Source organism: Thalassophryne amazonica, chromosome 1 (assembly GCF_902500255.1).
Source record: "Thalassophryne amazonica chromosome 1, fThaAma1.1, whole genome shotgun sequence".
NCBI classification, from domain to species: domain Eukaryota; kingdom Metazoa; phylum Chordata; class Actinopteri; order Batrachoidiformes; family Batrachoididae; genus Thalassophryne; species Thalassophryne amazonica.
Window position 1 is genome coordinate 81664029 of NC_047103.1, and position 27719 is coordinate 81691747.

Here is a 27719-nt window from a genome sequence, read left to right on the forward strand (position 1 = left end):
CCCTCTTTTGCGCCCACCCTCAAAGGAGACTACGTTTCCCTATTACGCTCAACTCCAGTGAAATGTGTTTTAAGATTTCTTTTGAAAGACAAGACGTTCACTATCTCATGTCAGCAGACAGATTATTCCAAAGAAAAGGAGTATAGCAGTATAATTAGGCCGTGTAGCCTGGTGACTTCTTTTTCAGCATGTGAAGGAAGAAGCTCCATGACCTCTGAGATAAGAGGGCACACTTCTGTTTACTATTTCATGCCAACACAGAGACAAAACCCATTGAAGACAATCTTTCATGCTGATAAAAAAATATAGTATATTGACCACCTTATCAGAAATGCTTTTAAATATAATGTAACCCAATACCTCATTGTGAAGTGATGCACAGAAACTGGACAGCAGAATAGTAAAGTATATTTTAAGTAAGGTTGTCTTTTGTGCGATAATTTTGCACCTAGCTTTGTGCGTCATTGTGGAGAAAACAACTTACATTTTATTTTGAAAAGCCTTAAAAGGAAGCGGTGTATGTGTTGTTTGCCTTGTCTGTGGTGCTACGGGCAGGAGCGACGCTAGTTTGTGTCTCGGCAGAGGAAAAAAGAAGCTCAACACAGGCCGGGCCAGTGTTTTACAAACCGAGTTCCTTCTCTTTTGAGGTCCTTAAACACTACAATTTTTTTTTTCTGTGGCGGAAAGTACAAGGTAATGAGTGGAGGGGGAAATTTGCCGTGACTTTTTTCGGAGAAGAAGGTGCCAGCAGGGCAGCTGTCCGCGCATCGTCGCTGGGATCGGGATCCGGATCCGGATCCGGAGCGCCTGTTTTATGTTGAATCGGAATAAATACACACCGGAAAGGTAAATAAATCAAAACCTGACACGACACAATTCGTTATTAACTGGAGCTGTCCTAATGTTGGCACTGATTTTTCTACTTGACATTTACTTTTTATTACTCTGTCATGTAGTAAAATGATATTAGCGTGGTAACAGAGTTTTACTTTTAAAATAATTTAAATGTAATTTTTGGTGTTTTGCAGGGAAGACTTTATAGCGCTAATAGATCGTTGGGGTTTGACGTTAAATATCCACAAAGTCCCACAACTCTGTGTTTAAGCAGAAACTGCCCTGGTGTAAATTGAAGTCTTGAAACAATCTGATTTAGACAATGTGACGTATGTCACAGAAGACCGGAGAGAGACACTCCTCTTCTGAAAGCAAAGGGGGTGTGGTTAGCAGCTCCTTTCCATTTAAAGCAATAGGCAAAGACCATAGTGTGTGTGTGTGTGTGTGTGTGTGTGTGTGTGTGTGTGTGTGTGTTATTTATATATATATATATATATATATATATATATACTGGACAGAGCCTGCGTGATGTCATCCAGTGGTTTTCTATAGAGACCCGGTGTCATGGTCTACCCCCCCCCAATCCTCTGATTGGTCCCCCTGCCTTCATCGCACAATGCATCATTTTGGAAAGTCAGTAGCGATTAACAGATTATCGCCTCGGTTCTGCTTAAAACTGCACTTTAGAATGATTGAAAAGGTTTTACTTTGTCATCTGATGGTTAATAATCACATTATTCCCTTTGATCGGTTTGGGTTAGAGAGTCAGACTCAGACGTGTGTCACGCTCTGATCCATCTCCCATCTTTTATTATGAAATAATGCTGAATTTAGGTGGAAATGATTGTTGTCCAAAGTATTTAGAGATCTTTCACTGAGATAGATGATGACTGGAGTGCAGTTTTAAGCAGAAACAAGGTGATAATCGGTTAATCGCTGCTGACACTCCGAAATGACACATGTGCAGTGAAGGCAGACGGGACCGATCAGGCAGGACACCAGAACAGGGGAAATGACCCCTTTTCTGGGCGTCGTCATGTTGAGAGCTTCGCCTGCACTGATTCGTGATGAACTCATTCATGCAAGAAGGGGTGGAGCATGGGTGACAAAAAAGCCTGAACACACCCCTCTCTGAGTCCAAAAACCTGTCAACAGGCTAACCTCAGTTCGGGTGTTTATTAAACCATATTTTTTGGGGACTGTGCGGTGGTTCTCCTCACAGATTGCTTTGGTGTGGACAGTAAAAGTTATCAGCCATTATATTTCCTCAGTAATGGTGCATTAAGTGGTGCTACCGACAGCTGCTAAAAGTGCTAACAACATTAGCGCACAACATTAAATAAGACCAGAGTTTGACTCTGTGTCAGTATTACAACAGGGACATCTTAGATGACCCGTTAAGACATTTCACTGCATAACAAGCTATTTTATTGCAGGTATTTTGTCATAAAATACTCAAACAGACACAGCAAAAACACAACAGCATGTGCAGCTAGAGTACTGACAGGGACTAGAAGGAGAGAGCATATCTCACCCATATTGGCTTCTCTTCATTGGCTTCCTGTTAATTCTAGAATATAATTTAAAATTCTTCTTCTTACTTATAAGGTTTTGAATAATCAGGTCCCATCTTATCTTAGGGACCTCATAGTACCATATCACCCCAATAGAGCGCTTCGCTCTCAGACTGCAGGCTTACTTGTAGTTCCTAGGGTTTGTAAGAGTAGAATGGGAGGCAGAGCCTTCAGCTTTCAGGCTCCTCTCCTGTGGAACCAGCTCCCAATTCAGATCAGGGAGACAGACACCCTCTGTACTTTTAGGATTAGGCTTAAAACTTTCCTTTTTGCTAAAGCTTATAGTTAGGGCTGGATCAGGTGACCCTGAACCATCCCTTAGTTATGCAGCTATAGACTTAGGCTGCTTAATAATAAGAATAATGATAATTTGTTATTATTCTTATTATTGGGGTCCAAGCACCAGTGAAGCTCATTGAAGCACCCTGTTGTTTTTGTGCTGATTTTTATTTTTAATTAAATTTTTTTTTCTAGGCACAAAAAGTCAATGGGCAGCAAAAACCAGGCATAGCTGTAAATTCTACAGGGTTAGTAGCGCTCAGAAAAAACTCACCGTATACAAAAAATGGCCAGTGAAAAATGCTAGGTGGCGCTATAAATAATAAAAATGTTTTGAGAAAAACAACTTGTAATAACTTTTAATTCAAGGGGGCAAACATAGAAAATCCTTATACTGACCGGTGTGAGCTCGTTCTGACCGTGTTGGCCACGCACATTTGCGACTAGACACATTTTTTTGCAATATTGCGAAATATGCAAAATTGGCCCGAATGAACTCGTCTCTGGATTTTTGACATAGAAAAGCCACATTGGTGTCAAAATGTTTTCTGCATTGCGAACCTTAATAGTTGGACTGGAAACCTTAAAATTTGTTGCTCTGTTTGCAATTTTCATGGCCTGTTGTTTGACCATGTATTATGCCCTTTAGTTTATGAATTGTTTTCTTAATTAATTAATGACATCAGTTAATGGCATGAAATTGGGAAGCGGCCCCTGAACCCCCAGGTTTCTAAGATGATTTTTCCATCCCATTGCTCTGTTAAAATTCCTGGTGAGAACCTTGATTTTTGCAGTTTAAGTGCCTGAATCACTCTTATTTGTGACAATGAGGTGCAAATTGGCACTCTCAATGAATAGACTGTTTGATCTGCATCTGATCTGTATTGTGGATTTAGCAGATATTTGATATCAACATTGACCAGCCTTTTGATCTATATTTGGTGTTATATCTTAGCTTATGAAAAGCCACTTCTAACAAGACTTTGACCTTTAAATTTTTTTACAAGGTAAAAATTTGTGGAATTGGAAACTTGTGTTAGCAGAAGTTTCCGCTGTATGAGCACGTTGCGCTAGTTTACACAGTGTTGCGGGATTGGTAGGTTTGGAATCCATTTGGTGTTGTGCGTGCGTGCGTGTGTGCAAGCGTCTTTCAGTGACAATTTTGAACAAAACCCAGGAGTACATAATCAGTAAGCTACATGACATCATCAAATTGCTTTGTAGTAGATTAGTTGGGAACAGTTGGTGTGATTGTCTGCTACATTTTATTGCTGTAGGATTTTTATGTATGTTTTTTGCTGCACTGCTTTTATGGTTGTGAATGTACTGTTCATTGTGCTGCACTTAAAATGTGTATCTGCCAGATATAAGGAGAAGTGCCCCAGTAATTTTGTGACAGGAGCATAGTTTCAGCCTGTTGTTCCTCATCTCTTGACACTGGTAACATTATTTTTAAATTCTAAAATGGTTTGAGAGTGTTCTTCCTAGAACATGACATTATTTCAATCTGACATGGTTTCTTCAGGCTTCAGTCATTATGTTCTTAAAAGTGGCAGCATTATCAAATGATATATCATAATAAATATTGAAACTCATCAATATGGGGGGTGGGGGGGAGGAATTGTGATATATTTTTGCCATATTGCTGGACCCAACCCAGACCTTATATTAGTTATTTCTTCAACAAACCTAGAAAAATAAATGCATTCAGCAAGGCTGCAAGCTTGGCCAATGAGGCAGCTATGCCTGAGGCATTGTTAAATAAAAATAATTTGTATGAATAAAGAGTACATACAATGCTTTGTGTTAAATTCAATGTTATAAATTTGTTGCCACGATATTTGACAGTTGTCTCATTGGAACTGAAATTGCCCTGTTACATTTCCACAAAATGGGACAAGGTCTCATTAGCTGCTTTTCTCTAGATAGAGATAGATAATATCCTAGAAAATGAGAGATTTTATAACGAATTTGATCCGGAACATAATTTAGATCCAGGACCCAGAAGAAGCAGGATATGGGCTTTGGCGAAGGTAGCCTAGACATTCTCTGAGTGCCTACCAATTGTCAGTGTTGTATAAAGTACCGGAAAATCACACTTAAGTAAAAGTACAGATACCTAGTCACAAAGAAGTGTTTGGGTCCAAGCAAGCTTACCCTGTTGCAGTGTTCTGTTAGACTCCCCCCTGGAATCAGAGGCACTCAGAAATAACTGCCTCCACAACAAATGCTTCAGTGATTTCATATGTCTGAAAGAATGTGAACTGATTTTGCTGTGCAGGACGGTTTGTCTTTCCTAATGCAGTTTGTAGAAGAATACTGGCAGGTGTCCTGGAGATGTTGGACAAAGTCCTTGATTGCCAGACGAGAGTCTTAATTGTTTTAGCTGTGCTCGATTGTTCAAATATATCTCCTTAAATGTGTCCAGAAAAATCAAAGTAACAGTTTTTAATTTGTCGGCAAAGGAAGCAAAATTCTAGGGTTGCAGCTATCGATTATTTTAGTAATCGAGTATTCTATTGAGTATTCTATCGATTAATCGAGTAATCGGATAAAAAGTACTTTTGCTTTTTAAAACATTAACATTCCATGGCGCTCCCCTAGTAATGGCACAATGTCACTGCGTCATCACGGAGATTGTCAAATTTAGTGTATCCCTTTCTGTTTTCCTGGGTAATTATTTATTTTTTCACATCTTTGCAAGTTTTGGATCTTTCCTGGTGTCAGGAGCTCAGCCAAACTCAGGCCAAAGTCTTGACATTTTGCTGAAATGGCGATGGGTTGTGGCTTTCTGTTTTTTGTTTTCCCCAACTTGTAAAATTTAACCATTTTTATTTATTTATTAAGGTGGTGGACTGGGTCCCTGCATGAATTTCTTTTTAACACTCTCTCTGCGATTCAGCCAATGCATTTCATTTTCAGCTGGAGGTTCAACATACAACCTCGCAGTCACTGTTTTTTTATTATTTTGAGTTCCTGTGTTTGTGAAGCATTGTGTGTTGCCCAAAAAAGCGAAAATTAAAAAGTGAAACACTCATTGCGAGTCTAAGCAAAACACAGAATAAAGAGTGGACTTTTTCCAGAGACTGTCTGTGGCTGGGACGGAGCTGTGTGAGGACAGTGCTGAGCTGCTCACACCAGGCAGGCAGCAGCCGGCTGCCGTGCATAGAGCGGCCAGTGGACGAAACTGTGTTTTTAAAAAAAAATTAAACAAACACACTGCTTTGCTTTAAATGCACAGTAAGCTATTTCAGATGATCAGCATGGACCGTCTCTTTCCTAAAAGGCTTTATTTCCCTCTGTTTGTCGCGTTGGAAAGCTGTAGCTTTTGTGCTAATTTGATTAGCGCTTGCTCTAGTCTTCTTCTGTTTGTTTTTCTGGGGACATTACAGCGCCACACACAGGTCTGGCATATGTACTACCACGTTAAATGAAGCTTCGAGGCACAGAATTTGCCTCGAACAATTTTGTAATCGAATTATTCGAATTACTCGACTAATCGTTTCAGCCCGACAAAATTTAGTGTCATCATTGGAATAGCTTTGATTTACACTAGTTTGCGGTCATTTTAAATATTGTGAAAAGGGCAATTCCTCCACCCTAAAGAGTGGTCTGTTCTAAATATAGCAAGACTTGCACCAATAAAAACATCTGTAGATGATATAATTTTTTAGTACCCGGGTTTGGTGAGATCACTTTTCTGGAAAGTACCCAGGTCTGGGGAGTTCAACTCTGGGTCATGGAAAGTCGCCCTTTTTAAAAAGCCCAAATTATCACAGTTTTCCACTAGTATGTTTGATTTGATTCAGTGTTCCTTTTTTAAATGAAGTGCTGTACTCATACTTTCACCCTTAATTCCAATTTATTGCCTCATGGCTTTTTGTTATAGCATGCATTTTCACACAACATATGTTTTTGCAAACAACATTTGAAAATATCGTGTGTTTTTCTAAATGCTACTAACTAGTCTGTGCAAAAAGAGTATATACTTATGCTTCTAAACTGTTAAGTGTTATCAGTAATATGCAACATTATCATCTTCTGGCATTTGCATATCATCATAACATATTTGTTCTTAGCACATTGCTTGTCTTTGGTAAAAATGACACCACACAAGCTACATGAAGTACAGGCTGCACAAAATCTACTGACTGAGGTCCCAGGTTTCATGTGAAGGACAGTAGAACTGCGTATCGATTCAAATTTCAAGAATCGACTTGATTCCGATTATTTCCACTTGATCCGATATTGATTTGGTTTAGTGTCATTAAAACTGTTTTTTGAAGTGTTACCTGATTGTCTAGTTATGCAACATATTAATACTACTTCACCAAATTTGGCCCTCAAAATGCAGGCATTAGTGTTTCAGACAGTTACAAATTAAAAAAATTTCTGGGGGGTAGCCCCGGTCTCCCCTACAACACTCCTGATGCAGCACTCAGGAGAATGTGGCTATTGGAAAATTATCCTGCAGCTGGGGGAAATTCTCCTAGTTCTCCTACAGCAAGAGAACATGGTTATTAGAAAAGGTATCCTGCAGCGAGGAGAAGTTCTCCTGCAGCGGGAGAACGTACTGTGAGGGAAATAAGTGTTTGAACACCCTGTGATTTTGCAAGTTCTCCCACTTAGAAATCATGGAGGGGTACAAATAAATTATTAAAAAATCACACATTGGGCCTCATGTATCAATGTTGCGCACTTGTGGCGTAAATTTACGGCGTAAACTTGAAATACACCAGAGTCGCCGTGACATGTATCAAGCAGTGCGCACCTGCCCATTTCTGGCGTACGCCTGATGTGATCTTGATAAATGCGGCGGGTGGAAACGATCGTAATTATAATAAACACGCCCATAAATATTCAGAATCCGCTTCAGACACACCCTCTTTTTACGACACTGAAGCCAGGAAGACGGCAATGAAAAAGAACTTCACCAATCACGACGCGTGCCAATAGAGCGTCAAAAGCGGCCATCGTATCAATTGTTTTGTAGTATATAATCAATAAAGTGTTATAGTGGTCCCTCATTAATCGCTGGAGTTACGTTCTAAAAAATAGCCCGAAATACGTGAAACCGCGACGTAGTCAGCGTTATTTTTTACAATTATTATAGACGTTTCAAAGCTGTAAAACCCCTCACTACACAGTTTATACACTTTCTCAATCAGGCATGAACATTTTCTCACTTTTCTCTCGTGTGTAAACACTCTCAAAGTTCAAACCTTAGTAGGAAAATAATACCAAACTGTTTCAGGCCCAAACATTTGTTTGAGAAATAAAAATAGAAAGTTTTCCTATAAATAATTATGATGGCATTTAGAACTAACGAATTAATTTTAACGATCAACGAACGAGGTCGGACACATAAGAAATTATTAATAGTGACTGACTAGTATGTCACAGATCGGGCCTCTTCATCCTGATGCTGCGCCTTTTTCCACTCACACCTGGCTGCAGCAGGTGTTTGTTTCCGTGTGACAAACACAGTTATGAGTAGTTGTTGGTGCTCTTTTCTCTTCTGGGTGACAAGATTCTTTTAAACAGATACGCAGAACACAGAACACTGTTAAAAAAAAAAAGGCATGCAAAATTGGACTAAATACTCCGCGAGACTCCGAGGCCACGACAGGTGAACGGCGTTATAGCGAGGGACCACTGTATTCTCTTTTCACATGTCAGTAATTCTTGACGTGGATATTTGCTCACTCAATTAATAAGACATGCCTAATCTGTCAGATTTCTTTATTTTTTAAATGTATTTCTGTATTTATTTTATTGTGACAACCGAATGGAGATGACAAAACCTGGTTGCAGCACGGGCGAATTAAGGGAATGATGAAACTACAGTTGTTATTATCAATTTCATTGTCTAAAACGATCACACCACATGAAGTTAAGCTCAGCGCTGCTCTGGCTCCAGGCTCGAAGTCTGGAGAAAAGGCGAGCAACGCTGTCTTTGCAGTCAGCGCTGTAGCCACGGATCGTGCTCCATAACAATCCCGCAGAAGTGGGATTTGTATTGATTATTATGTAGTATAATCAGGAAAGGGTTATTTATGTAACATATGCATTGATTTGTATAATGGCACTGTTTATCATGTTGATCATCTTCATTTTTATGTGGATTCCAGCGCTGGTTCATTTTGGTGTATAATTTATGCCACTTTTCGACCTGGTGTATATTTTCAGCGCAGCGTACGCCAACGACCACATTGATAAATGCCAAGTAGCGCAGCCGTTTTGGCGTACACCCCATATACGCTCAAATATCGCCGTACGCAATGTTGATACATGAGGCCCATTGTGATTTCCAGATTTTTTTTTTTTTAGATTATGTCTCTCACAGTGGACATGCACCTAAGATGAAAATTTCAGACCCCTCCATGATTTCTAAGTGGGAGAACTTGCAAAATCGCAGGGTGTTCAAATACTTATTTTCCTCATTGTAGCTATTAGAAAAGTTATCCTGCAGCGAGAGAAGTTCTCCTAAGTTCTCCTACAGCAGAAAAACGCAACTCTTAGAAAAGGTATCCTACAGCAGGGAAAGTTCTCCTAAGATCTCCTGTAGCAGGAGAACGCGGCTCCCACAGTCCACACTAGAGAATCTTTGTGCGCTCTTCCACGGAAATTGCACGTTATGAGGGACGGGAAAAAAAAGATGACTGTGTGAATTAAACAGCAGACAATTGTCTTCTCTTGCTCGCAACAACAGTCCCAGTCATCATTAAATGGCTAATACACACCCTTGGAAACAGCACAATGGCCCAACTGCACTGTAATTTTTTTCAGACATGCCAGGGCTTGATAATAAGGCAATTTATGCACTGGCCCACAGGGCCAGTAGAATTTGAATGTTACTGGCCCGGATGAAAATATCACTGGCCCATACTTTCACGCCCGCGCCAAACCGACAGCCGCCGCATTGACCCAGTAAATTTCACCAGTACAAATTTATTTCTGTGACAAATTATTCCAAATTATTTCAAGTAACCATGACAGTCTCTTGAGTCAGTTTCTTGAGATTTGATTATTTATAATTTGGTGCACGTGTCCTCCTCATGCATGACACGTCCTTCTACCCTCTCACGCCCCAAACACTCATCCATACACTCTTCATCAACCTCATCCTGGCTGAGGAACATGTCCTTCGACCTTAAAGACGAGAGTTCTTCCTCCATTTTATTTTCTAATTCTTGCAGCTCTAGAGCCAGCTCTTCATCAGAAATTCATAATATTCACTGCGATCAATCTTGCGTAAGCGAAAATGATGCGTCGATGTCGAAGCAAAATTCGCGCCACATCAGAAGATGCTCCTGCAGATGAAGTTTGTCTGCAGGTTCGTCTGCACTTAGGCAATGTTCGGAACATGGCGCGGAAAGAGACGAAGACGGCCCCACCCATGCGCCATAGCTACCACAACAAACATGGCGGACGATGTAGCGAAAATGTTAAATTTCTACATGTATTTTGACAGATTTCTTCATAGTGAGACTAATAAATTTGCCCAAAGCGATTTTAATTCTTACTGGCCCGTACGGACCAGTGAAATATGAACTTCACTGGCCCGTGGTGGCCCGGAATGTGTAAAAAAGGCTGCCGGGCCATCGGACCAGTGCTATTGTCGAGCCCAGCATGCTGTATAACGCTGGTGAGAAGTGCATATATATTTACGAGGTCTGTTAGAAAAGTAACGGACCTTTTTATTTTATGCAAAAAATATATGGATTTGATTCATATGTTTTTACGTCAGCCAAGCTTGAACCTTCGTGCGCATGCGTGAGTTTTTTCATGCCTGTCGGTTGCGTCATTCGCCTGTGGGCAGGCTTTGAGTGAGCACTGGTCCACCCCTCCCGTTGTTTTTTCATTGCGAGGAAATGGCGGAATGATTTGGGCTTTGCTCTATCAGAATTTTTTCAGAAACTATTAGAGACAGGCAGCTGGAAACCATTCTGAAAATTCATTTGGCTTTCAGTGAAAATTTTTTGGGCTTCACAGAGATTAAGGAGTGTTACTACCGCTTTAAGGATGGCCCACAATGGCGCACGGCGCGCCACGCTCCGAGCCGCGATCAACAGGCAGAAACGACCATTTCATTTCTAAACGGATGGCTGTATGGCTCCTGGACCATCGTGTGCAATTTCTCTGGTTATCACAAGAGCTGGACATCAACCATTTTCCCGCAGATTTCACTTTTAACAAGAGATTTTGTCATGGAAAGCTGCGCGGAGGCTTCGCGCGTGAAAAAACTCATGCATGCACACGAAGGTTCAAGCTTGGCTGACGTAAAAACATGAATCAAATCCATATATTTTTTGCATAAAACAAAAAGGTCCATTACTTTTCTAACAGACCTCGTATATATATTTTTATTATTTTTGAAAAAAATCGATCTTTGGCTGTATCTGTGGGAATTAAAATGAGAATTGATTTAAAATCAGTGAATCGATCTTTTCAACCCAGCACTAAAGGGCAGCACAAACACGGGTGGTGGCCAAGTGGTTAATGCACTTGGTTTCAGTTAAGAAGGCTCCGGGTTCAAATCCCACCCCGCCACATTTCTACATGTAATGTGGAGTTGCGTCAGGAAGGGCATCTGGTGTAAAACTTGTGCCAATTCAACATGCAGATCAATCAATCAATCAATTTTTTTTTTATATAGCGCCAAATCACAACAAACAGTTGCCCCAAGGCGCTTCATATTGTAAGGCAAGGCCATACAACAATTATGTAAAACCCCAACGGTCAAAACGACCCCCTGTGAGCAAGCACTTGGCTACAGTGGGAAGGAAAAACTCCCTTTTAACAGGAAGAAACCTCCAGCAGAACCAGGCTCAGGGAGGGGCAGTCTTCTGCTGGGACTGGTTGGGGCTGAGGGAAAAAACCGGGAAAAAGACATGCTATGGAGGGGAGCAGAGATCGATCACTAATGATTAAATGCAGAGTGGTGCATACAGAGCAAAAAGAGAAAGAAACAGTGTATCATGGGAACCCCCCAGCAGTCTACGTCTATAGCAGCATAACTAAGGGATGGTTCAGGGTCACCTGATCCAGCCCTAACTATAAGCTTTAGCAAAAGGAAAGTTTTAAGCCTAATCTTAAAAGTAGAGAGGGTGTCTGTCTCCCTGATCTGAATTGGGAGCCGGTTCCACAGGAGAGGAGCCTGAAAGCTGAAGGCTCTGCCTCCCATTCTACTCTTACAAACCCTAGGAACTACAAGTAAGCCTGCAGTCTGAGAGCGAAGCGCTCTAATGGGGTGATATGGTACTACGAGGTCCCTAAGATAAGATGGGACCTGATTATTCAAAACCTTATAAGTAAGAAGAAGAATTTTAAATTCTATTCTAGAATTAACAGGAAGCCAATGAAGAGAGGCCAATATGGGTGAGATATGCTCTCTCCTGCTAGTCCCCGTCAGTACTCTAGCTGCAGCATTTTGAATTAACTGAAGGCTTTTTAGGGAACTTTTAGGACAACCTGATAATAATGAATTACAATAGTCCAGCCTAGAGGAAATAAATGCATGAATTAGTTTTTCAGCATCACTCTGAGACAAGACCTTTCTGATTTTAGAGATATTGCGTAAATGCAAAAAAGCAGTCCTACATATTTGTTTAATATGCGCTTTGAATGACATATCCTGATCAAAAATGACTCCAAGATTTCTCACAGTATTACTAGAGGTCAGGGTAATGCCATCTAGAGTAAGGATCTGGTTAGACACCATGTTTCTAAGATTTGTGGGGCCAAGTACAATAACTTCAGTTTTATCTGAGTTTAAAAGCAGGAAATTAGAGGTCATCCATGTCTTTATGTCTGTAAGACAATCCTGCAGTTTAGCTAATTGGTGTGTGTCCTCTGGCTTCATGGATAGATAAAGCTGGGTATCATCTGCGTAACAATGAAAATTTAAGCAATACCGTCTAATAATACTGCCTAAGGGAAGCATGTATAAAGTGAATAAAATTGGTCCTAGCACAGAACCTTGTGGAACTCCATAATTAACTTTAGTCTGTGAAGAAGATTCCCCATTTACATAAACAAACTGTAATCTATTAGACAAATATGACTCAAACCACCGCAGCGCAGTGCTTTTAATACCTATGGCATGCTCTAATCTCTGTAATAAAATTTTATGATCAACAGTATCAAAAGCAGCACTGAGGTCTAACAGAACAAGCACAGAGATGAGTCCACTGTCCGAGGCCATAAGAAGATCATTTGTAACCTTCACTAATGCTGTTTCTGTACTATGATGAATTCTAAAACCTGACTGAAACTCTTCAAATAGACCATTCCTCTGCAGATGATCAGTTAGCTGTTTTACAACTACCCTTTCAAGAATTTTTGAGAGAAAAGGAAGGTTGGAGATTGGCCTATAATTAGCTAAGATAGCTGGGTCAAGTGATGGCTTTTTAAGTAATGGTTTAATTACTGCCACCTTAAAAGCCTGTGGTACATAGCCAACTAACAAAGATAGATTGATCTTATTTAAGATCGAAGCATTAAATAATGGTAGGGCTTCCTTGAGCAGCCTGGCAGGAATGGGGTCTAATAAACATGTTGATGGTTTGGATGAAGTAACTAATGAAAATAACTCAGACAGAACAATCGGAGAGAAAGAGTCTAACCAAATACCGGCATCACTGAGAGCAGCCAAAGATAACGATACGTCTTTGGGATGGTTATGAGTAATTTTTTCTCTAATGGTTAAAATTTTGTTAGCAAAGAAAGTCATGAAGTCATTACTAGTTAAAGTTAATGGAATACTCAGCTCAATAGAGCTCTGACTCTTTGTCAGCCTGGCTACAGTGCTGAAAAGAAACCTGGGGTTGTTCTTATTTTCTTCAATTAGTGATGAGTAGAAAGATGTCCTAGCTTTACGGATGGCTTTTTTATAGAGCAACAGACTCTTTTTCCAGGCTAAGTGAAGATCTTCTAAATTAGTGAGACGCCATTTCCTCTCCAACTTACGGGTTATCTGCTTTAAGCTACGAGTTTGTGAGTTATACCACGGAGTCAGACACTTCTGATTTAAAGCTCTCTTTTTCAGAGGAGCTACAGCATCCAAAGTTGTCTTCAATGAGGATGTAAAACTATTGACGAGATACTCTATCTCCCTTACAGAGTTTAGGTAGCTACTCTGCACTGTGTTGGTATATGGCATTAGAGAACATAAAGAAGGAATCATATCCTTAAACCTAGTTACAGCGCTTTCTGAAAGGCTTCTAGTGTAATGAAACTTATTCCCCACTGCTGGGTAGTCCATCAGAGTAAATGTAATTGTTATTAAGAAATGATCAGACAGAAGGGAGTTTTCAGGGAATACTGTTAAGTCTTCTATTTCCATACCATAAGTCAGAACAAGATCTAAGATATGATTAAAGTGGTGGGTGGACTCATTTACTTTTTGAGCAAAGCCAATAGAGTCAAATAATAGATTAAATGCAGTGTTGAGGCTGTCATTCTCAGCATCTGTGTGGATGTTAAAATCGCCCACTATAATTATCTTATCTGAGCTAAGCACTAAGTCAGACAAAAGGTCTGAAAATTCACAGAGAAACTCACAGTAACGACCAGGTGGACGATAGATAATAACAAATAAAACTGGTTTTTGGGACTTCCAATTTGGATGGACAAGACTAAGAGACAAACTTTCAAATGAATTAAAGCTCTGTTTGGGTTTTTGATTAATTAATAAGCTGGAATGGAAGATTGCTGCTAATCCTCCGCCCTGGCCCATGCTACGAGCATTCTGACAGTTAGTGTGACTCGGGGGTGTTGACTCATTTAAACTAACATATTCATCCTGCTGTAACCAGGTTTCTGTTAGGCAGAATAAATCAATATGTTGATCAATTATTATATCATTTACCAACAGGGACTTAGAAGAGAGAGACCTAATGTTTAATAGACCACATTTAACTGTTTTAGTCTGTGGTGCAATTGAAGGTGCTATATTATTTTTTCTTTTTGAATTTTTATGCTTAAATAGATTTTTGCTGGTTATTGGTGGTCTGGGAGCAGGCACCGTCTCTACGGGGATGGGGTAATGAGGGGATGGCAGGGGAGAGAAGCTGCAGAGAGGTGTGTAAGACCACAACTCTGCCTCCTAGTCCCAACCCTGGACAGTCACGGTTTGGAGGATTTAAGAAAATTGGCCAGATTTCTAGAAATGAGAGCTGCTCCATCCAAAGTGGGATGGATGCCGTCTCTCCTAACAAGACCAGGTTTTCCCCAGAAGCTTTGCCAATTATCTATGAAGCCCACCTCATTTTTTGGACACCACTCAGACAGCCAGCAATTCAAGGAGAACATGCGGCTAAACATGTCACTCCCGGTCCGATTGGGGAGGGGCCCAGAGAAAACTACAGAGTCCGACATTGTTTTTGCAAAGTTACACACCGATTTAATGTTAATTTTAGTGACCTCCGATTGGCGTAACCGAGTGTCATTACTGCCGACGTGAATTACAATCTTACCAAATTTACGCTTAGCCTTAGCCAGCAATTTCAAATTTCCTTCAATGTCGCCTGCTCTGGCCCCCGGAAGACAATTGACTATGGTTGCTGGTGTCGCTAACTTCACATTTCTCAAAACAGAGTCGCCAATAACCAGAGTTTGATCCTCGGCGGGTGTATCGTCGAGTGGGGAAAAACGGTTAGAGATGTGAACGGGTTGACGGTGTACACGGGGCTTCTGTTTAGGGCTACGCTTCCTCCTCACAGTCACCCAGTCAGCCTGCTTTCCCGACTGCTCGGGATCTGCCAGGGGGGAACTAACGGCGGCTAAGCTACCTTGGTCCGCACCGACTACAGGGGCCTGGCTAGCTGTAGAATTTTCCACGGTGCGGAGCCGAGTCTCCAATTCGCCCAGCCTGGCCTCCAAAGCTACGAATAAGCTACACTTATTACAAGTACCGTTACTGCTAAAGGAGGCCGAGGAATAACTAAACATTTCACACCCAGAGCAGAAAAGTGCGGGAGAGACAGGAGAAGCCGCCATGCTAAATCGGCTAAGAGCTAGTAGCTACGGTAACCTAGCGGATTCCTAAAAACACGCAAAGTGAATAATGTGTAAATAATTTAGAGGTAATTCAACAGAAGGAGTGCTTTAGTTAAGGCACCAGACAGGCCATGAAGCAGCACAGGTAACGCACGGCAACAGTGCTAAAAAATAAAATAAAATAAAATCCACCAGACAGGCTGTGGAGCAGCACAGGTAACGCACGGCAACAGTGCTAAAAAATAAAATAAAAATCCACCAGACAGGCCATGGAGCAGCACAGGTAACGCACGGCAACAGTGCTAAAAAATAAAATAAAAATCCACCAGACAGGCCATGGAGCAGCACAGGTAACGCACGGCAACAGTGCTAAAAAATAAAATAAAAATCCACCAGACAGGCCATGGAACAGCACAAGTAACGCACGACAACGGTGCTAAAAAATAAAATAAAATAAAAAATCCACCAGACACGCTGTGGAGCAGCACAGGTGAAGTGAAAAAGCACAAGTGAAAAAGTCTTGAAAAAGTCTTGAAAAAGACTGTTAGTTCAGAGTCCAAAGCAGCAGGTAGCAGTCTCTGTGTAAACAGTTCGGCGTTCGGTCCAAAAAGATCCACCTTGGATTTGCTGTGGCGACCCTGAGTGCAAACAAGGGAACATCCGAAGGGGCTTACTTACTTTACTAAAGGACAGCACAAGGCTGAAGCCTGTGTAAATGCTGACTGTGCTGATTCTGTGGAGTTTAATTAGAGAAATTGAGGGAATGAAGGTAGGCCAGTAGGAGGTGGAGGAGAGGCTGAAGGAATGACAGCAAGGAGGGAAGGAGCAGGGGACAGTAAAGGGTTGGAAGGGAGTTCCATGACAGCATTTAGCCACCAGCTGAATGGATGTGAACTCCAGCGCACCCTGGGTAACAGCTGCTACAGGGGGCTGGACTTCCGCCTGATTTAGGAGGTTTATTTACTGCACACAGAGAGCCACACCCAGGCTATACTTGTGGAAATGTGATGTTTCCTGTGTGTGCCTGTTTGTTACTTTGTCAGTGCATGATGTGTAGCATATGTGAGCACTGGTCCTCTTGGGACAGAAGTGATGAATGTGCACTCTGAGGTCATGTGTGTGGAGGTGAGACCATAGGCCCTGTGTGTTGCATTTGTCTTGTGGGACGGAAGTGATGAATGTGTACGATTTTGCTCTGTGACACATGCTTTATGCAGGCGGGAGGCTCAGGTGTCAAGTGGTACCAAATCACCTCTTACAGCCATTTACTGCCATCAGTTGCACACACATGCACATGAATCTCAGATACCACAGCTGTTAAAGGACATGTTGCACTGAAATCATAGTTTAGATTTAGGCTGTTAGTAATCATCTGATGATACGCGGGGATTACTTTGTGCACTTCCGTGACCGGTCTCAAAGTATACAGCATTCGCAACAAACGGCTATGGAGACTGCCAGAAACAAAGTACTCTGGAATACTCGTTTTTCAGAGTGTTTCCAACAAGGTTTACGTAGCTTTGAGGAAAACGTCCTGGCACGCGCTTGAATAGAATGTAGCTGCTAACGTTAAGAATGGAGCCTCAGATTAATTGCAAAGTTTACATAAGTGTGATGTTGTGTTATGGTGACTCGTTTTTATGTGATAACTTAATTTTGATGGTAAAATATGTGGCTTTATAGTTCATGTCATTGGATGTTATGTATAAGTCACAAATAATGTTTGAACTTTCAGCGTCATGCCCTCACAACAGACTGTTTTCAGTGTTTTGTCAGTTTTACGTTTGTTTGATTTTGTGCAAATGACAGCATCTCATTGGTTAATTGGTTACAATGATGTGTTGCTCCAGCCCTAATTTAGAATTAGTTGTTTAATTTATAAAATATGAGATAATGGTGAAAAACATCGATCAGTGTTTCTCAAAGCCAAAGATTGTGTGTTTTTGAATGTCTTGTTTTGTCCAAAAGCCAAATACATTCATGTTATACATTCAGAGAGGATGAACGAAACTAGTAATGAAACTACAAAAATATTCACGTTTGAGAAGCTGAAATCAAAGGATTTGGGACTTTTCCCCCCAGAATGATTCAAAACAACTAATTTATTATGAAAATAGTTGACAATTAATTTAGTCATGGTAGCAGCTCTAGAAATCACCAAGCCATGTTTGAAATTCTTTGAATAAGAAATAGTTGTTTTTGCTTGATTTATAATGATACCACTGTAATCATTATAATTACTATACTCATACATATAATCATATACATTGTTATTATTTAATTATAATGTAGTGCTTTCCATTATAATCACATGATTTAACATTACATTCTCAGTAAAAATGCTGAGGACGACTTGCCATTTTTGTTCTAGACCATTCTTCTAAAAATCATTGGCACATATTTTTATACTTGTGCAACAAGATTGTTGGGTGGGAACTATTTTGGGTTTTGGTTTGTGACCAAGAACTCCTATTAGCTGAAGCACTCTCTTTTGCTCTTCCCACTTGACCCTTTCTTTTGGCATTGAGTTTGAAGGCCTTTTGGAGAGGCATCATGCTTCTAAAAACAGCCCCAGACACACAAGAATGGAATGATGTGGTTAAAATGAACCAATGGCAGCCAAGTCCTGCTAAAAATGTTATTGTGTGTCTCTGGTAAATAATAGGAACCCATTCAAGCTGTCAATGTTGTGTTTATTATTGTTGTGATTGCATGACTGCAAGAGGTGAAGATGGAAACAAATTGTTTGTTTTTCACACTCAGTTCAAGGATGTAGAAGTGCTGTTGCTTAGAAATGTCTGTTTATTCACAGGATCCCTAGTTTGCAGTTGAGTCAACATGATAATTAAGCATTACTTAATATATAATTAAATATGTCTTTCCGAGATGTAAACTTGCAAAAAATGCAATGAAAGCCAAAGTTATTGTTTATGAAATTAGTTTTTCATACCCTGGAGCATTGGGAGCATTGATTGGAGGCCTTCACGAGCCCCCTCGGGTCAGATGATCAAAAACCTGGTCTGAGACTCGAGCCAGATTGGACTACGGCTTCAATTCATTATTTTTTTTTTAACTGATTGGTCTATCAGTTACTTTTTGATTAGTCTGTTGATTATTTTCTGATTACGCCATTATCCTTTGATTATTCCACTGTAAATCACAACCATTTATTCCACCAGTAACATTTAACATTACTTTCATTTTTTTTTCTCATAAAAGTATTTATTTTACACATTAAAAAAATACCAACATGAAGTGCCAAAAATTAAAAAGGCAGTCCTTAAATAAAATATCAAACAAAATCTTGCACACTGCTTTGTGTCTATCTGAGGGGCAGGGAGACAGAAAATAAATTCTGAAGATATTTCATAGGGCTAAAACTAACAATTACTTTCATGATCAATTCATGTTATTTTCTGGATGAATCAAAGAGCTGATTGGTCCATAAAATTGTGAAAAACATTTACCAGTGTTCCTCAAAGCCCAAGATGGTGTCCTCTAGTGTCTTGTTTTGTGCAATACGCTCACTTTTTTATATTATTCCATCCACCAAGGACGTAGTAAAATCATCTGCGTTTATTTATTTGTCTGTCTGTCTGTTAGCAGGATTACGTAAAAACTACTGCACGGATTTAATCAAAATAGGGCTGAAACAATTAGTCGAGTAACCGAATAATTTGATTACAAAAAATGTTCGATGCAAATTCTGTGCCCCAAAGCTTCATTTAACATTGTAGTACACGTGCCAGGCCAGTGTGTGGCGCTGCAACATCCCCAGAAAAAAAAACAGAAGAAGACTAGAGCATAACAGCTAATCAAATTAGCAGCGATGGCTACAGCTTTCCAATGCGACACACAGAGTAAAATAAAGCCTTTTAAGAGAAAGTGGGCCTACGCTGATCATCTGAAATAGACTTATTGCGCATTTAAAGCGAAGCAGTGTGTTTGTCTATTTTTTAAAACACACAGTCCGCTCGACATGGGGAGTGATTATTGACCCGGCGGGCGGCTGCTGTCTCTCTCTGCCCCGGTGTGATTCACAGCTCCATCCCCAGAGTGAGTGACAAACAGCCTGGGAGGTACGGAAGAACGTAAACACCAAAGGTGGCAGGCTTTGCACCACCAGGTGATTGTACCGGACACTCAGTCGATCACTGGCTTGTATAAAGGGAGCCAGGTGTGCGCTAACACCAGCGGAGAGAATGAGGAATAAGTAAAAAACTTAATCGTCTCCACGTGATTGCCTGACACCACTAATGTGACGGGAACCGTTTGGTGTGTGATGACTGGAAGACTAGTGCTGTCAAGGGCATTCACCGTGATGGGAGTGCGGAGTTCTACAACTGGAATGTGAGCTTGAGAAACAACGTGTGCGTCAAGGAAATTACTCTCTGCCCCTGAGTCTACAAAAGCCTGAACTGACATGGATTGGAGCTGGAAGTGTATTGTCGCCAGGATTTGTGTACGTGAGGATTTGTCATCTGTGACTTGGATTTGGCTCACCAATAGCATGTACAGTATTGTTGAGCGTTGACTTTTGGCCGTGCTAGACAGTCACGGAGGATATGTCCCCAAGCACTAAAATATATACGCTCCCCAACCACGATCCTACGCTGTCACTCTTCTAATGTCAATCGAGGCCTTCCAAGCTGCATAGGCTCGTTGGCAGGGCGCGCTGTGGTTGCGGGGAGTGCATGGTTGGTGGAGTGTGAGGAAGAAGGAAAGGGACTAAGTCATGGAGTGGGGTGGAGGGAAAGACCTGGCCCTCTGGCCCTTCTGTCACCATCTTTCCCTCAACTGGTTATCTATTTTGATGGCTATGGAGATGTGTTTGTCGAGAGTTTCTGGTTCGTCCCGGACCGCCGGCCCATCCTTAAACTTATCGGCTAGACCATTAACAACTGCACTCCGCAGCGCCGCAATGTTCCAGCTGGACTCCACTGCTAGAAGCCGGAATTCAACCAAAAAATCCGCACCGCTGCAGTTTCTCTGGCGGAGGTCGCCTGCCCGTGCATCAGATGATCAAAGACCACCCGAAACTGCTGGATAAATGTGGAATAATTCTAATGTCCTGATTCCAAAGTGCCATCACCCACTGGAGTAAGGCAGGACTGACCTGTTTTTGGTATGATTGTCTTTGGTAAAGTCAAGGAAAGCAGATTTATCAGGAGCAGTTTTATTCTGTAAGGGGCTTCAGTGCAGTAAAAAAATGTCCCTTTTCGTGACTCGCATTACACGATTTTTCATGCTTGGTTCAGGAGGCTGTTATACAAAAAGTACATTAAATGAATTTATATTTACACTGGAATGATGAAATGTGTGCAAATTAAGTTGTAGGAGTAAAAGGAAATAATTCTTTCTGCACATAAAGTTTAAATGATCTGATTTTCATAAATGTATACTGTGGCCATCAAATGCATCTGTTTCCTGCAACTACAGCTTATATTGTGTCAAAAAATGTAGTCAATGGAGTCTTGATTAGAAAAAAAAAATTGCAACATTTTCCCACTTGGCATGGAATTGCCCAGCTGTTACCAAGATTTGATGCAACTTTTATAAGCTGGTAAGGTTCATAAAAGGAACCTGACCCATGTTTATCGGTTTATCATTGTACCCATCAATTCAACATTTGTTTGGTGATGATTTATTATTTTTCAGGATAATGTATCTTGCCATGGATCAAAGAGTGTTTAAGCATTTCATCAGAAAAGCCATTACAACTCAGTGATATGGCAAACAAACAGCCGGGATGTCTATTTATGACAGAAATCACATAAAATGGTCCATGTCAAGGATCCATCCTGCAAAGCTAATCTGTCAAGCATTGTCAATTCTCATGCCAAGTGAATTTTCACATTTACCATTCAAATACTGAGCAGAGATGTGCAGTGAGTCAACGCCTCACCTTGTATTTCACAATCACTGGGCTAACTGCTGTAATGCTGTGCAGTGAGACTGTCTCACTGTCTCTCTGTATGTCACTGATAAAATGGTCAAACACTTTGGTTATATGAACTCAAATTCTATAGTTTTCTGATGTACATAATGTACAACGTTTTTTGTCAACAGCTGTATGTATGTGTAACGTGTTTCATGTGCTGAGCCATCATAAAAAGGCACTAGGTGAGGCATGCAGTTCTCCTGCCTCATGGTAGGGGGCACTAGTGATCCCAGGGATTATTCTTGCAGCAACTTCTCCGCTGCAGAATAATTGACAGCAAGCTACAAGAGCAGCCGTTCACTTATTTTTTCCTCTCTCCTGGACTTTACTTTCAGAATGGAGGGTTACATATCCAAACTGAAACAGTTTTCTAAACTGGACTTTCAATCGAAGCATGAGGTAATAATTAAAGGACGACCAACACCGGAGCTAAAAGCTTAGCTTCAGACAACAGAAGAGCCGCTGTTTTCAAACGCAGTGGTACACATGGAAAGTCTGGCTGTGTGGACGTCCAGTAAGGAACTGCCTTTTCCTGTTTTCTTTTTTTCAACTTGTGACAATGTCTGAACTCAGATGGGATATTGTAACCTGAAGAATTTACAAAGAAATCTCATCAAACACAGGCGGTCATCCACTCACATTCAAAGCCAGAAAAGGCTCCAAACATACAGTCAGAACAGGACTGATGAAGGACAACTTTCTTCCCTGGCAGTGATCTCCACTGAGACAGAGAGACTTTTATAACTGACGGAAGATAAAGAATACTTCAAACAAGTCATTGATGTTTTTGTTAGAAGGTGCGGCACATGGACTTCATTTATAAGTAAAGGTAAGTCCATAATAATGTTTTTTTTTTATTATTATTATTATTAAATGTGCTTTTTTGTGTGCTACAGTTTGTTTGTGTAAAGAATGTTGATAACTGCTCTTAATCAAATGGTGAATAAGCTACTCTGTAGGGTTCATATGTTTGTAAATCTGATTGTGATGACATCAGTGCCTCACCAGCCATCCACCTCACTGCACGTCCCTGCCATTTACAGCTTGGTGAACTGAGAGAATGTAGATAAAATGTTTGTCCAACTACACAGACAGGTAGGGTTTGAATCCAGGTCTGCAGATCGGCAGATTAGCTCCTTATCTGCTGAGCTATCTGTGCTACAATAGTTGATCAAGAACTGTATTGTATATATTCTTTATGAATTTAATAGTTTATGAAGAATATGTACAGTTTGTAATATTGAATGAATGAATTTATTTGGCACACAGACTCAACAATAACAAAAAACTGATAGACAAGACAATTCCACAGTGACGTGTGACCAAGAGGGGGTGAGCAGAAGCAAAGCTTATAAACGCCCACCCCTTATAGACATACATACATATATACAGTGTTGTGAAAAGTAACTTTGACAAGTTACTTTTTTAGTTACTTTTATAGTTGCTTTATACAGTTGCTTTATGCAGTTACTTCATTAGCAGCATTATGCAATTACTTTATTAGAATCTGCCGAAAACTTGCAACTAATAAGTAATGTAACTAATAAGGTAATGAGTAATGTAACTTGTTACTCGTAAGATTGAGCAATCAGCAAAGTAACTCATCAGCAAAGTAACTAATAGTTACTTTTCTGAGTACTAAATCTTAAAAATAACCAAATTAGATTATGAGTAACTTTATTAATTACATTCAGCAGCTGCCGACAAGGTGTCCGCAGCTGCTAATGAACTAACTGTATGAAGTAACTGTAAAATATAACTGTATAAATTAAATAATGAAGTAACTTTCCAAAGTTACTTTCCCCAACACTGCATATATACTCATTACCAACCAACTCATTACCAATTGCAAAGGCTTGCTGTTTTTTTTTTTCTTCTCATTTTAAGGCTCTGTCCACAGATATAGTGGTGTATTTGAAAGTGATGACTTTCCACCTTAATAAAAAAAAGTCCCATCCACTGAAGCACTACTGCTTCCAGCAGCCACAGCAGGAGAGGACATGCACAGCCAGAAGACAGGCAGGGGCCTCGGGCAGCACCCCACACTGCCAGGAGGCAGAGACTGACCCCGTAAAACCCAGACCAGCAACATCACAGACAGGGTCACACTAACATCCTGCGTAAAGGAGGAGACCTGTCCTGTGAGCACAGGATGGAGTACACACTCCCTGAAAACACACCCAAAGGCCAAGACACAGTTTTTCCTCTACTTCAGATGGAAAATAGCATATTAATTAAAATGATTCAATAATTTGTTCAAGGTTGTTTCATTGAGGCAGTTTTGTATAGCTATTGACTAAAAATTGTATTGTCCTATTTCTGATTTGTGTTCTACAAAGAAAACTCTGCATGTGGTGACTTCATAATTTTTGGCAGGAGTTAGTGTGTGTGTGTGTGTGTGTGTGTGTGTGTGTGTGCGTACCCTTTTTGAAGGTTGAATCCTTTGCTCGTATCTTGTTTTTGCCTTTGGAAGACTTTTGGTTAAGTTTGTAGGTTTGTCTGAAACACTGGCTTTTCCCAGCTTTCACTGCTTTGAGGACCCACATTTGCTTCTGAAATCAAACACACTTCCTTCACATAAACAAATGCTGCCGATTTGGCAGCTCACAGCATTGTTAAATGTGTACTCAGGCCTCCTGTTCCACTCATTGAGATTGTTTTCTGCATCTTTTTCCTATTATGTTCTTCACGTCATTATTTCATTGTTGGCGCAATATGTCATCTTCATGGCTTCAAGGGGTTAGATGTGGGTGATTGTCAAGCAGCATGGGACTGGTTTCCTGTGCGAGAGCCAGTGGGGCTTCCTGTGTTTCAGCAAAGGAAAGGCCAACTCAGCAAAGATGGAATTTGTGGAGGCTCCCACCTCCACAGGCTGAGCCATTCTCTCACACTATCACAGTCTGGATTCACCACCAGCTGTCACAGTTGGTGTAGGCTGGATGATTTCTGTCCTAAACATCCATTATTCCGAGGTAGTGGTGTGTTGAACTGTGATCCATATAGAGTTTGAGTTTATTTACATTTGCGTTACAGTTAAAAACTGAATCAGAGCAAAGTTTACAAAAGAGTCTAATAATAAGCTAAAATGACATTTAAAAAATTAAGAAAACAAAACATTTAATAAGACAACACAAAACTCTTAACATTAAAAAAAACAACACATTTTTCCGATCTGGGAAGACATGACATGGGGGAAAAGTGTAAGTTCATCTCTATGCCATTTATCCCCATCATTGATAAACTATATAATCTAATAGCTGTGGGTAATGTTGCTCCTGTCATTCTGGCGTTATTACAGGTGATGGTTGTGAGATTTTTTTCTATTGCATAGTTGTCTCTGTGTATCTTCTCCCTGGTTTGTGAGAGGAGGTCATGGAGTGGATGTTGGTTATCTGACATCTCTCTGACCAATTGGACCGCTGCCTGTTTCCTCCTAGTTTGAAGGGATGGAAACTGCAGATGTGATGTGCGGCCCCAAGAGCAAAACTTGAGAGCGCTGTTCTGCAGCATCTCCAGCTGTGAAGCTTGACCCTTGTTGCAGCCCACTAAAAGGACTGCCATACTCCAGACACGGCCTGATCACAGTGGTGTAGATGTTGACCAGGTCCTCACAGGGGAGGGCGTGTCTGGTGAAGACGGTCAAAAAGTGAAGCCGTTCCAGATTTATGCAGATTAATTGCAAAGTTTAAATCCAGATTTAGGCTCCAGCGAGTGAGGAAATCCAGCTTTGTTACCACAGTGACTCACTGAGAAGTACATTGTGCAGAAAAAATGTGAGGTGCTCAGAAACACCAAAGCTAAACTTAAGCGATGTGCTCATTATTTATGAAATCCTGAGAGGTGGGGATTGACTGGTTGCCTGCTTGGATGGCTGCCATCCAGGACCCAAGCCAAGTATATTGTATGGGGCAACATGTGGCATCAGTGGATGGTCCCAAACCTGACCTGGCCTCCCTGTTGCTCTCTTCTTCTCTCTTTAAACATATCAACATGTGCATGCATCATAAGAGAACTCTGTTCTACAAACAGAACAGAGCTGCACACAGCTCATGAACTGCATTCAGGGACATAACGAGCAGGTTCTCTTCTGTGTGCAGTGCTAATCACAATTTAAATATTTACATTATATTCTGGATTAGGGCTGAAACGATTAATCGAGTAACTCGAATAATTCGATTACAAAAAATGTTCGAGGCAAATTCTGTGCCTCGAAGCTTCGTTTAACGTTGTAGTACATATGCCAGGCCTGTGTGTGATGCTGTAAGGTCCGCAGAAAAAAAGACTGGAGCATAACAGCTAATCAAATTAGCAACAATAGCTACCGCTTTCCAACGTGACGCAGAGTAAAATAAAGCCTTTTAAGAGAAAGATGGTCCACGCTGATCATCTGAAATAGACTTACTGTGCATTTAAAGCGAAGCAGTGTGTTTGTCTATTTTTTTTTAAAACACACGGTCTGCTCTATGTGGGGATGGACTATTGACCCAGTGGCCGGCTGCTGTCTCTCTGTGCCCAGTGTGAGGGGCTCTCAGACTGGGCGAGTCACAGCTCTTTCCCCGGCTACATTGACAAACAGCTGAAGTCCACTCTTTCTTCTGTGTTTTCCTCAGACTCACACTGAGTGTTTGACTTTTTAATTTTTGCTTTTTTGGGCAACACACAACACTTCACAAACACGGTAACTTAAATAAAATAATCATTTAAAAAAAAACTGACTGCGAGGCTGCATGTTTAACCTCCAGCTGAAATGCAACTGCTGAATTGCAGAGAAAGAGGGATAAAAAAATCACGCAGGGACCCAGTCCATCAACCTTTATAAAAAAAAAAAAAAACAAAAAAAAAACTTAAAAATGGTTACATTTTACAAGTTGGAGAAAACAAAACAAAAAGCCACATCCCATCGCCATTTCAGCAAAATGCCAACACTTTGGCGCAGTGACATTGTGCCATTGCTTAGGGAGAGCCCTGGACTATTGATGTTGTTTAAAAACGCAGAAGTACTTTTTATCCAATTACTCGATTAATCGATAGAATACTCAATTACTAAAATAATCGATAGCTGCAGCCCTAATTTGGATAGGCAGGGGTGGTACCCACGTGGTTAGGTCGCTTGGTTTCAGTGCAGAAGGTTCTCAGTTCAAACCCCAGTCCTGCTGCCACATTTCTCCATGTAATGTCTAGTTGCATCAGGAAGGGTATCCGTCCTAAAACTTGTGCCAAGTCAACATACAACATTACCTGTGATCTGCTGTGGCAACCCAGAGTGAAAAAACAAGGGACTATCCAAGGGTAAAGGGGCCTCTGTAAGTTTAAGTGCAGTGTGGCAAGCCATTTTGGCTGTAGGTTGCCACCTGGTGGCTAAATAGGAACCAAACGGCAAAAATAAACACTTTCAAATAACCATATGTTTCATGAACTGTTTGTCCTATTGTCATCAAATTTTTGTACATTTTTTCACAAGAGCCCATGATTCTAAACCCTGCCTTTGTTTCTTTTTTGTTATGTGTTCAACTGTTTTCCCAATGAAATCAAAAGGTTTGTCTTATCTGTGACAACAGTGTTGGTTTCAGTGATCACCCCTTTACCCTGTTATGGGAGCAAATTCTGCAAGTTTCATGAAAATGAAGGAGGAAGTTTCTAATTGACCATATTTGGCCTCTTGGTGAAGTGGTCCAACACAAATGGAGCAGAAAGGATCAATACCAAAAACAGCCACAAAACTCTCTTTACCACTGAAACTAGAGATGCTGAGTGACAATATGAGCCATATTTTATCACTTTTGACTGTGGGAGCATGGAGAAATCACTTTGCGAAAAAGTGGTAATTTCGCATTTTGGCAGCAAAAAGCACCCCTTATACTTGTGTGCCCAAAGTAAGCCACCAAAGTTTTCATCGAAATCAAAGTAAGAGGTCCTAGTCTATCATTACATGCATAAAAGACCTTGGCTGACTAAGGGCGCAGGCCACACTACCCCTGTGAAAATGTGAACAATTACAAAAAATAGTGATTTGCAGCGCCACCTAAGGGCTGCAGCCCAGAGTCAGCTGCCAAAATTTTCATGTTTTTGGAGAGTCCATACCCGACAGA

General features: G+C 40.8%; 1 protein-coding gene across 3 annotated transcripts in view; it reads left to right on the top strand.

The window, feature by feature from the left end:
* Positions 1-541: 541 nt before the first annotated feature.
* Positions 542-27719, top strand: part of LOC117512049 (integrin beta-1-like) — a 150444-nt gene continuing 123266 nt past the window's right edge. For 2 of the 3 annotated variants that reach the window (XR_004561197.1, XM_034172009.1), the window contains exon 1: positions 543-846. The gene's annotated coding sequence lies outside the window, so the exon portion shown is untranslated. Of the gene's footprint in view, positions 847-27719 lie in introns of all 3 variants that reach the window. The other variant, XM_034172001.1, reaches the window with a different exon arrangement.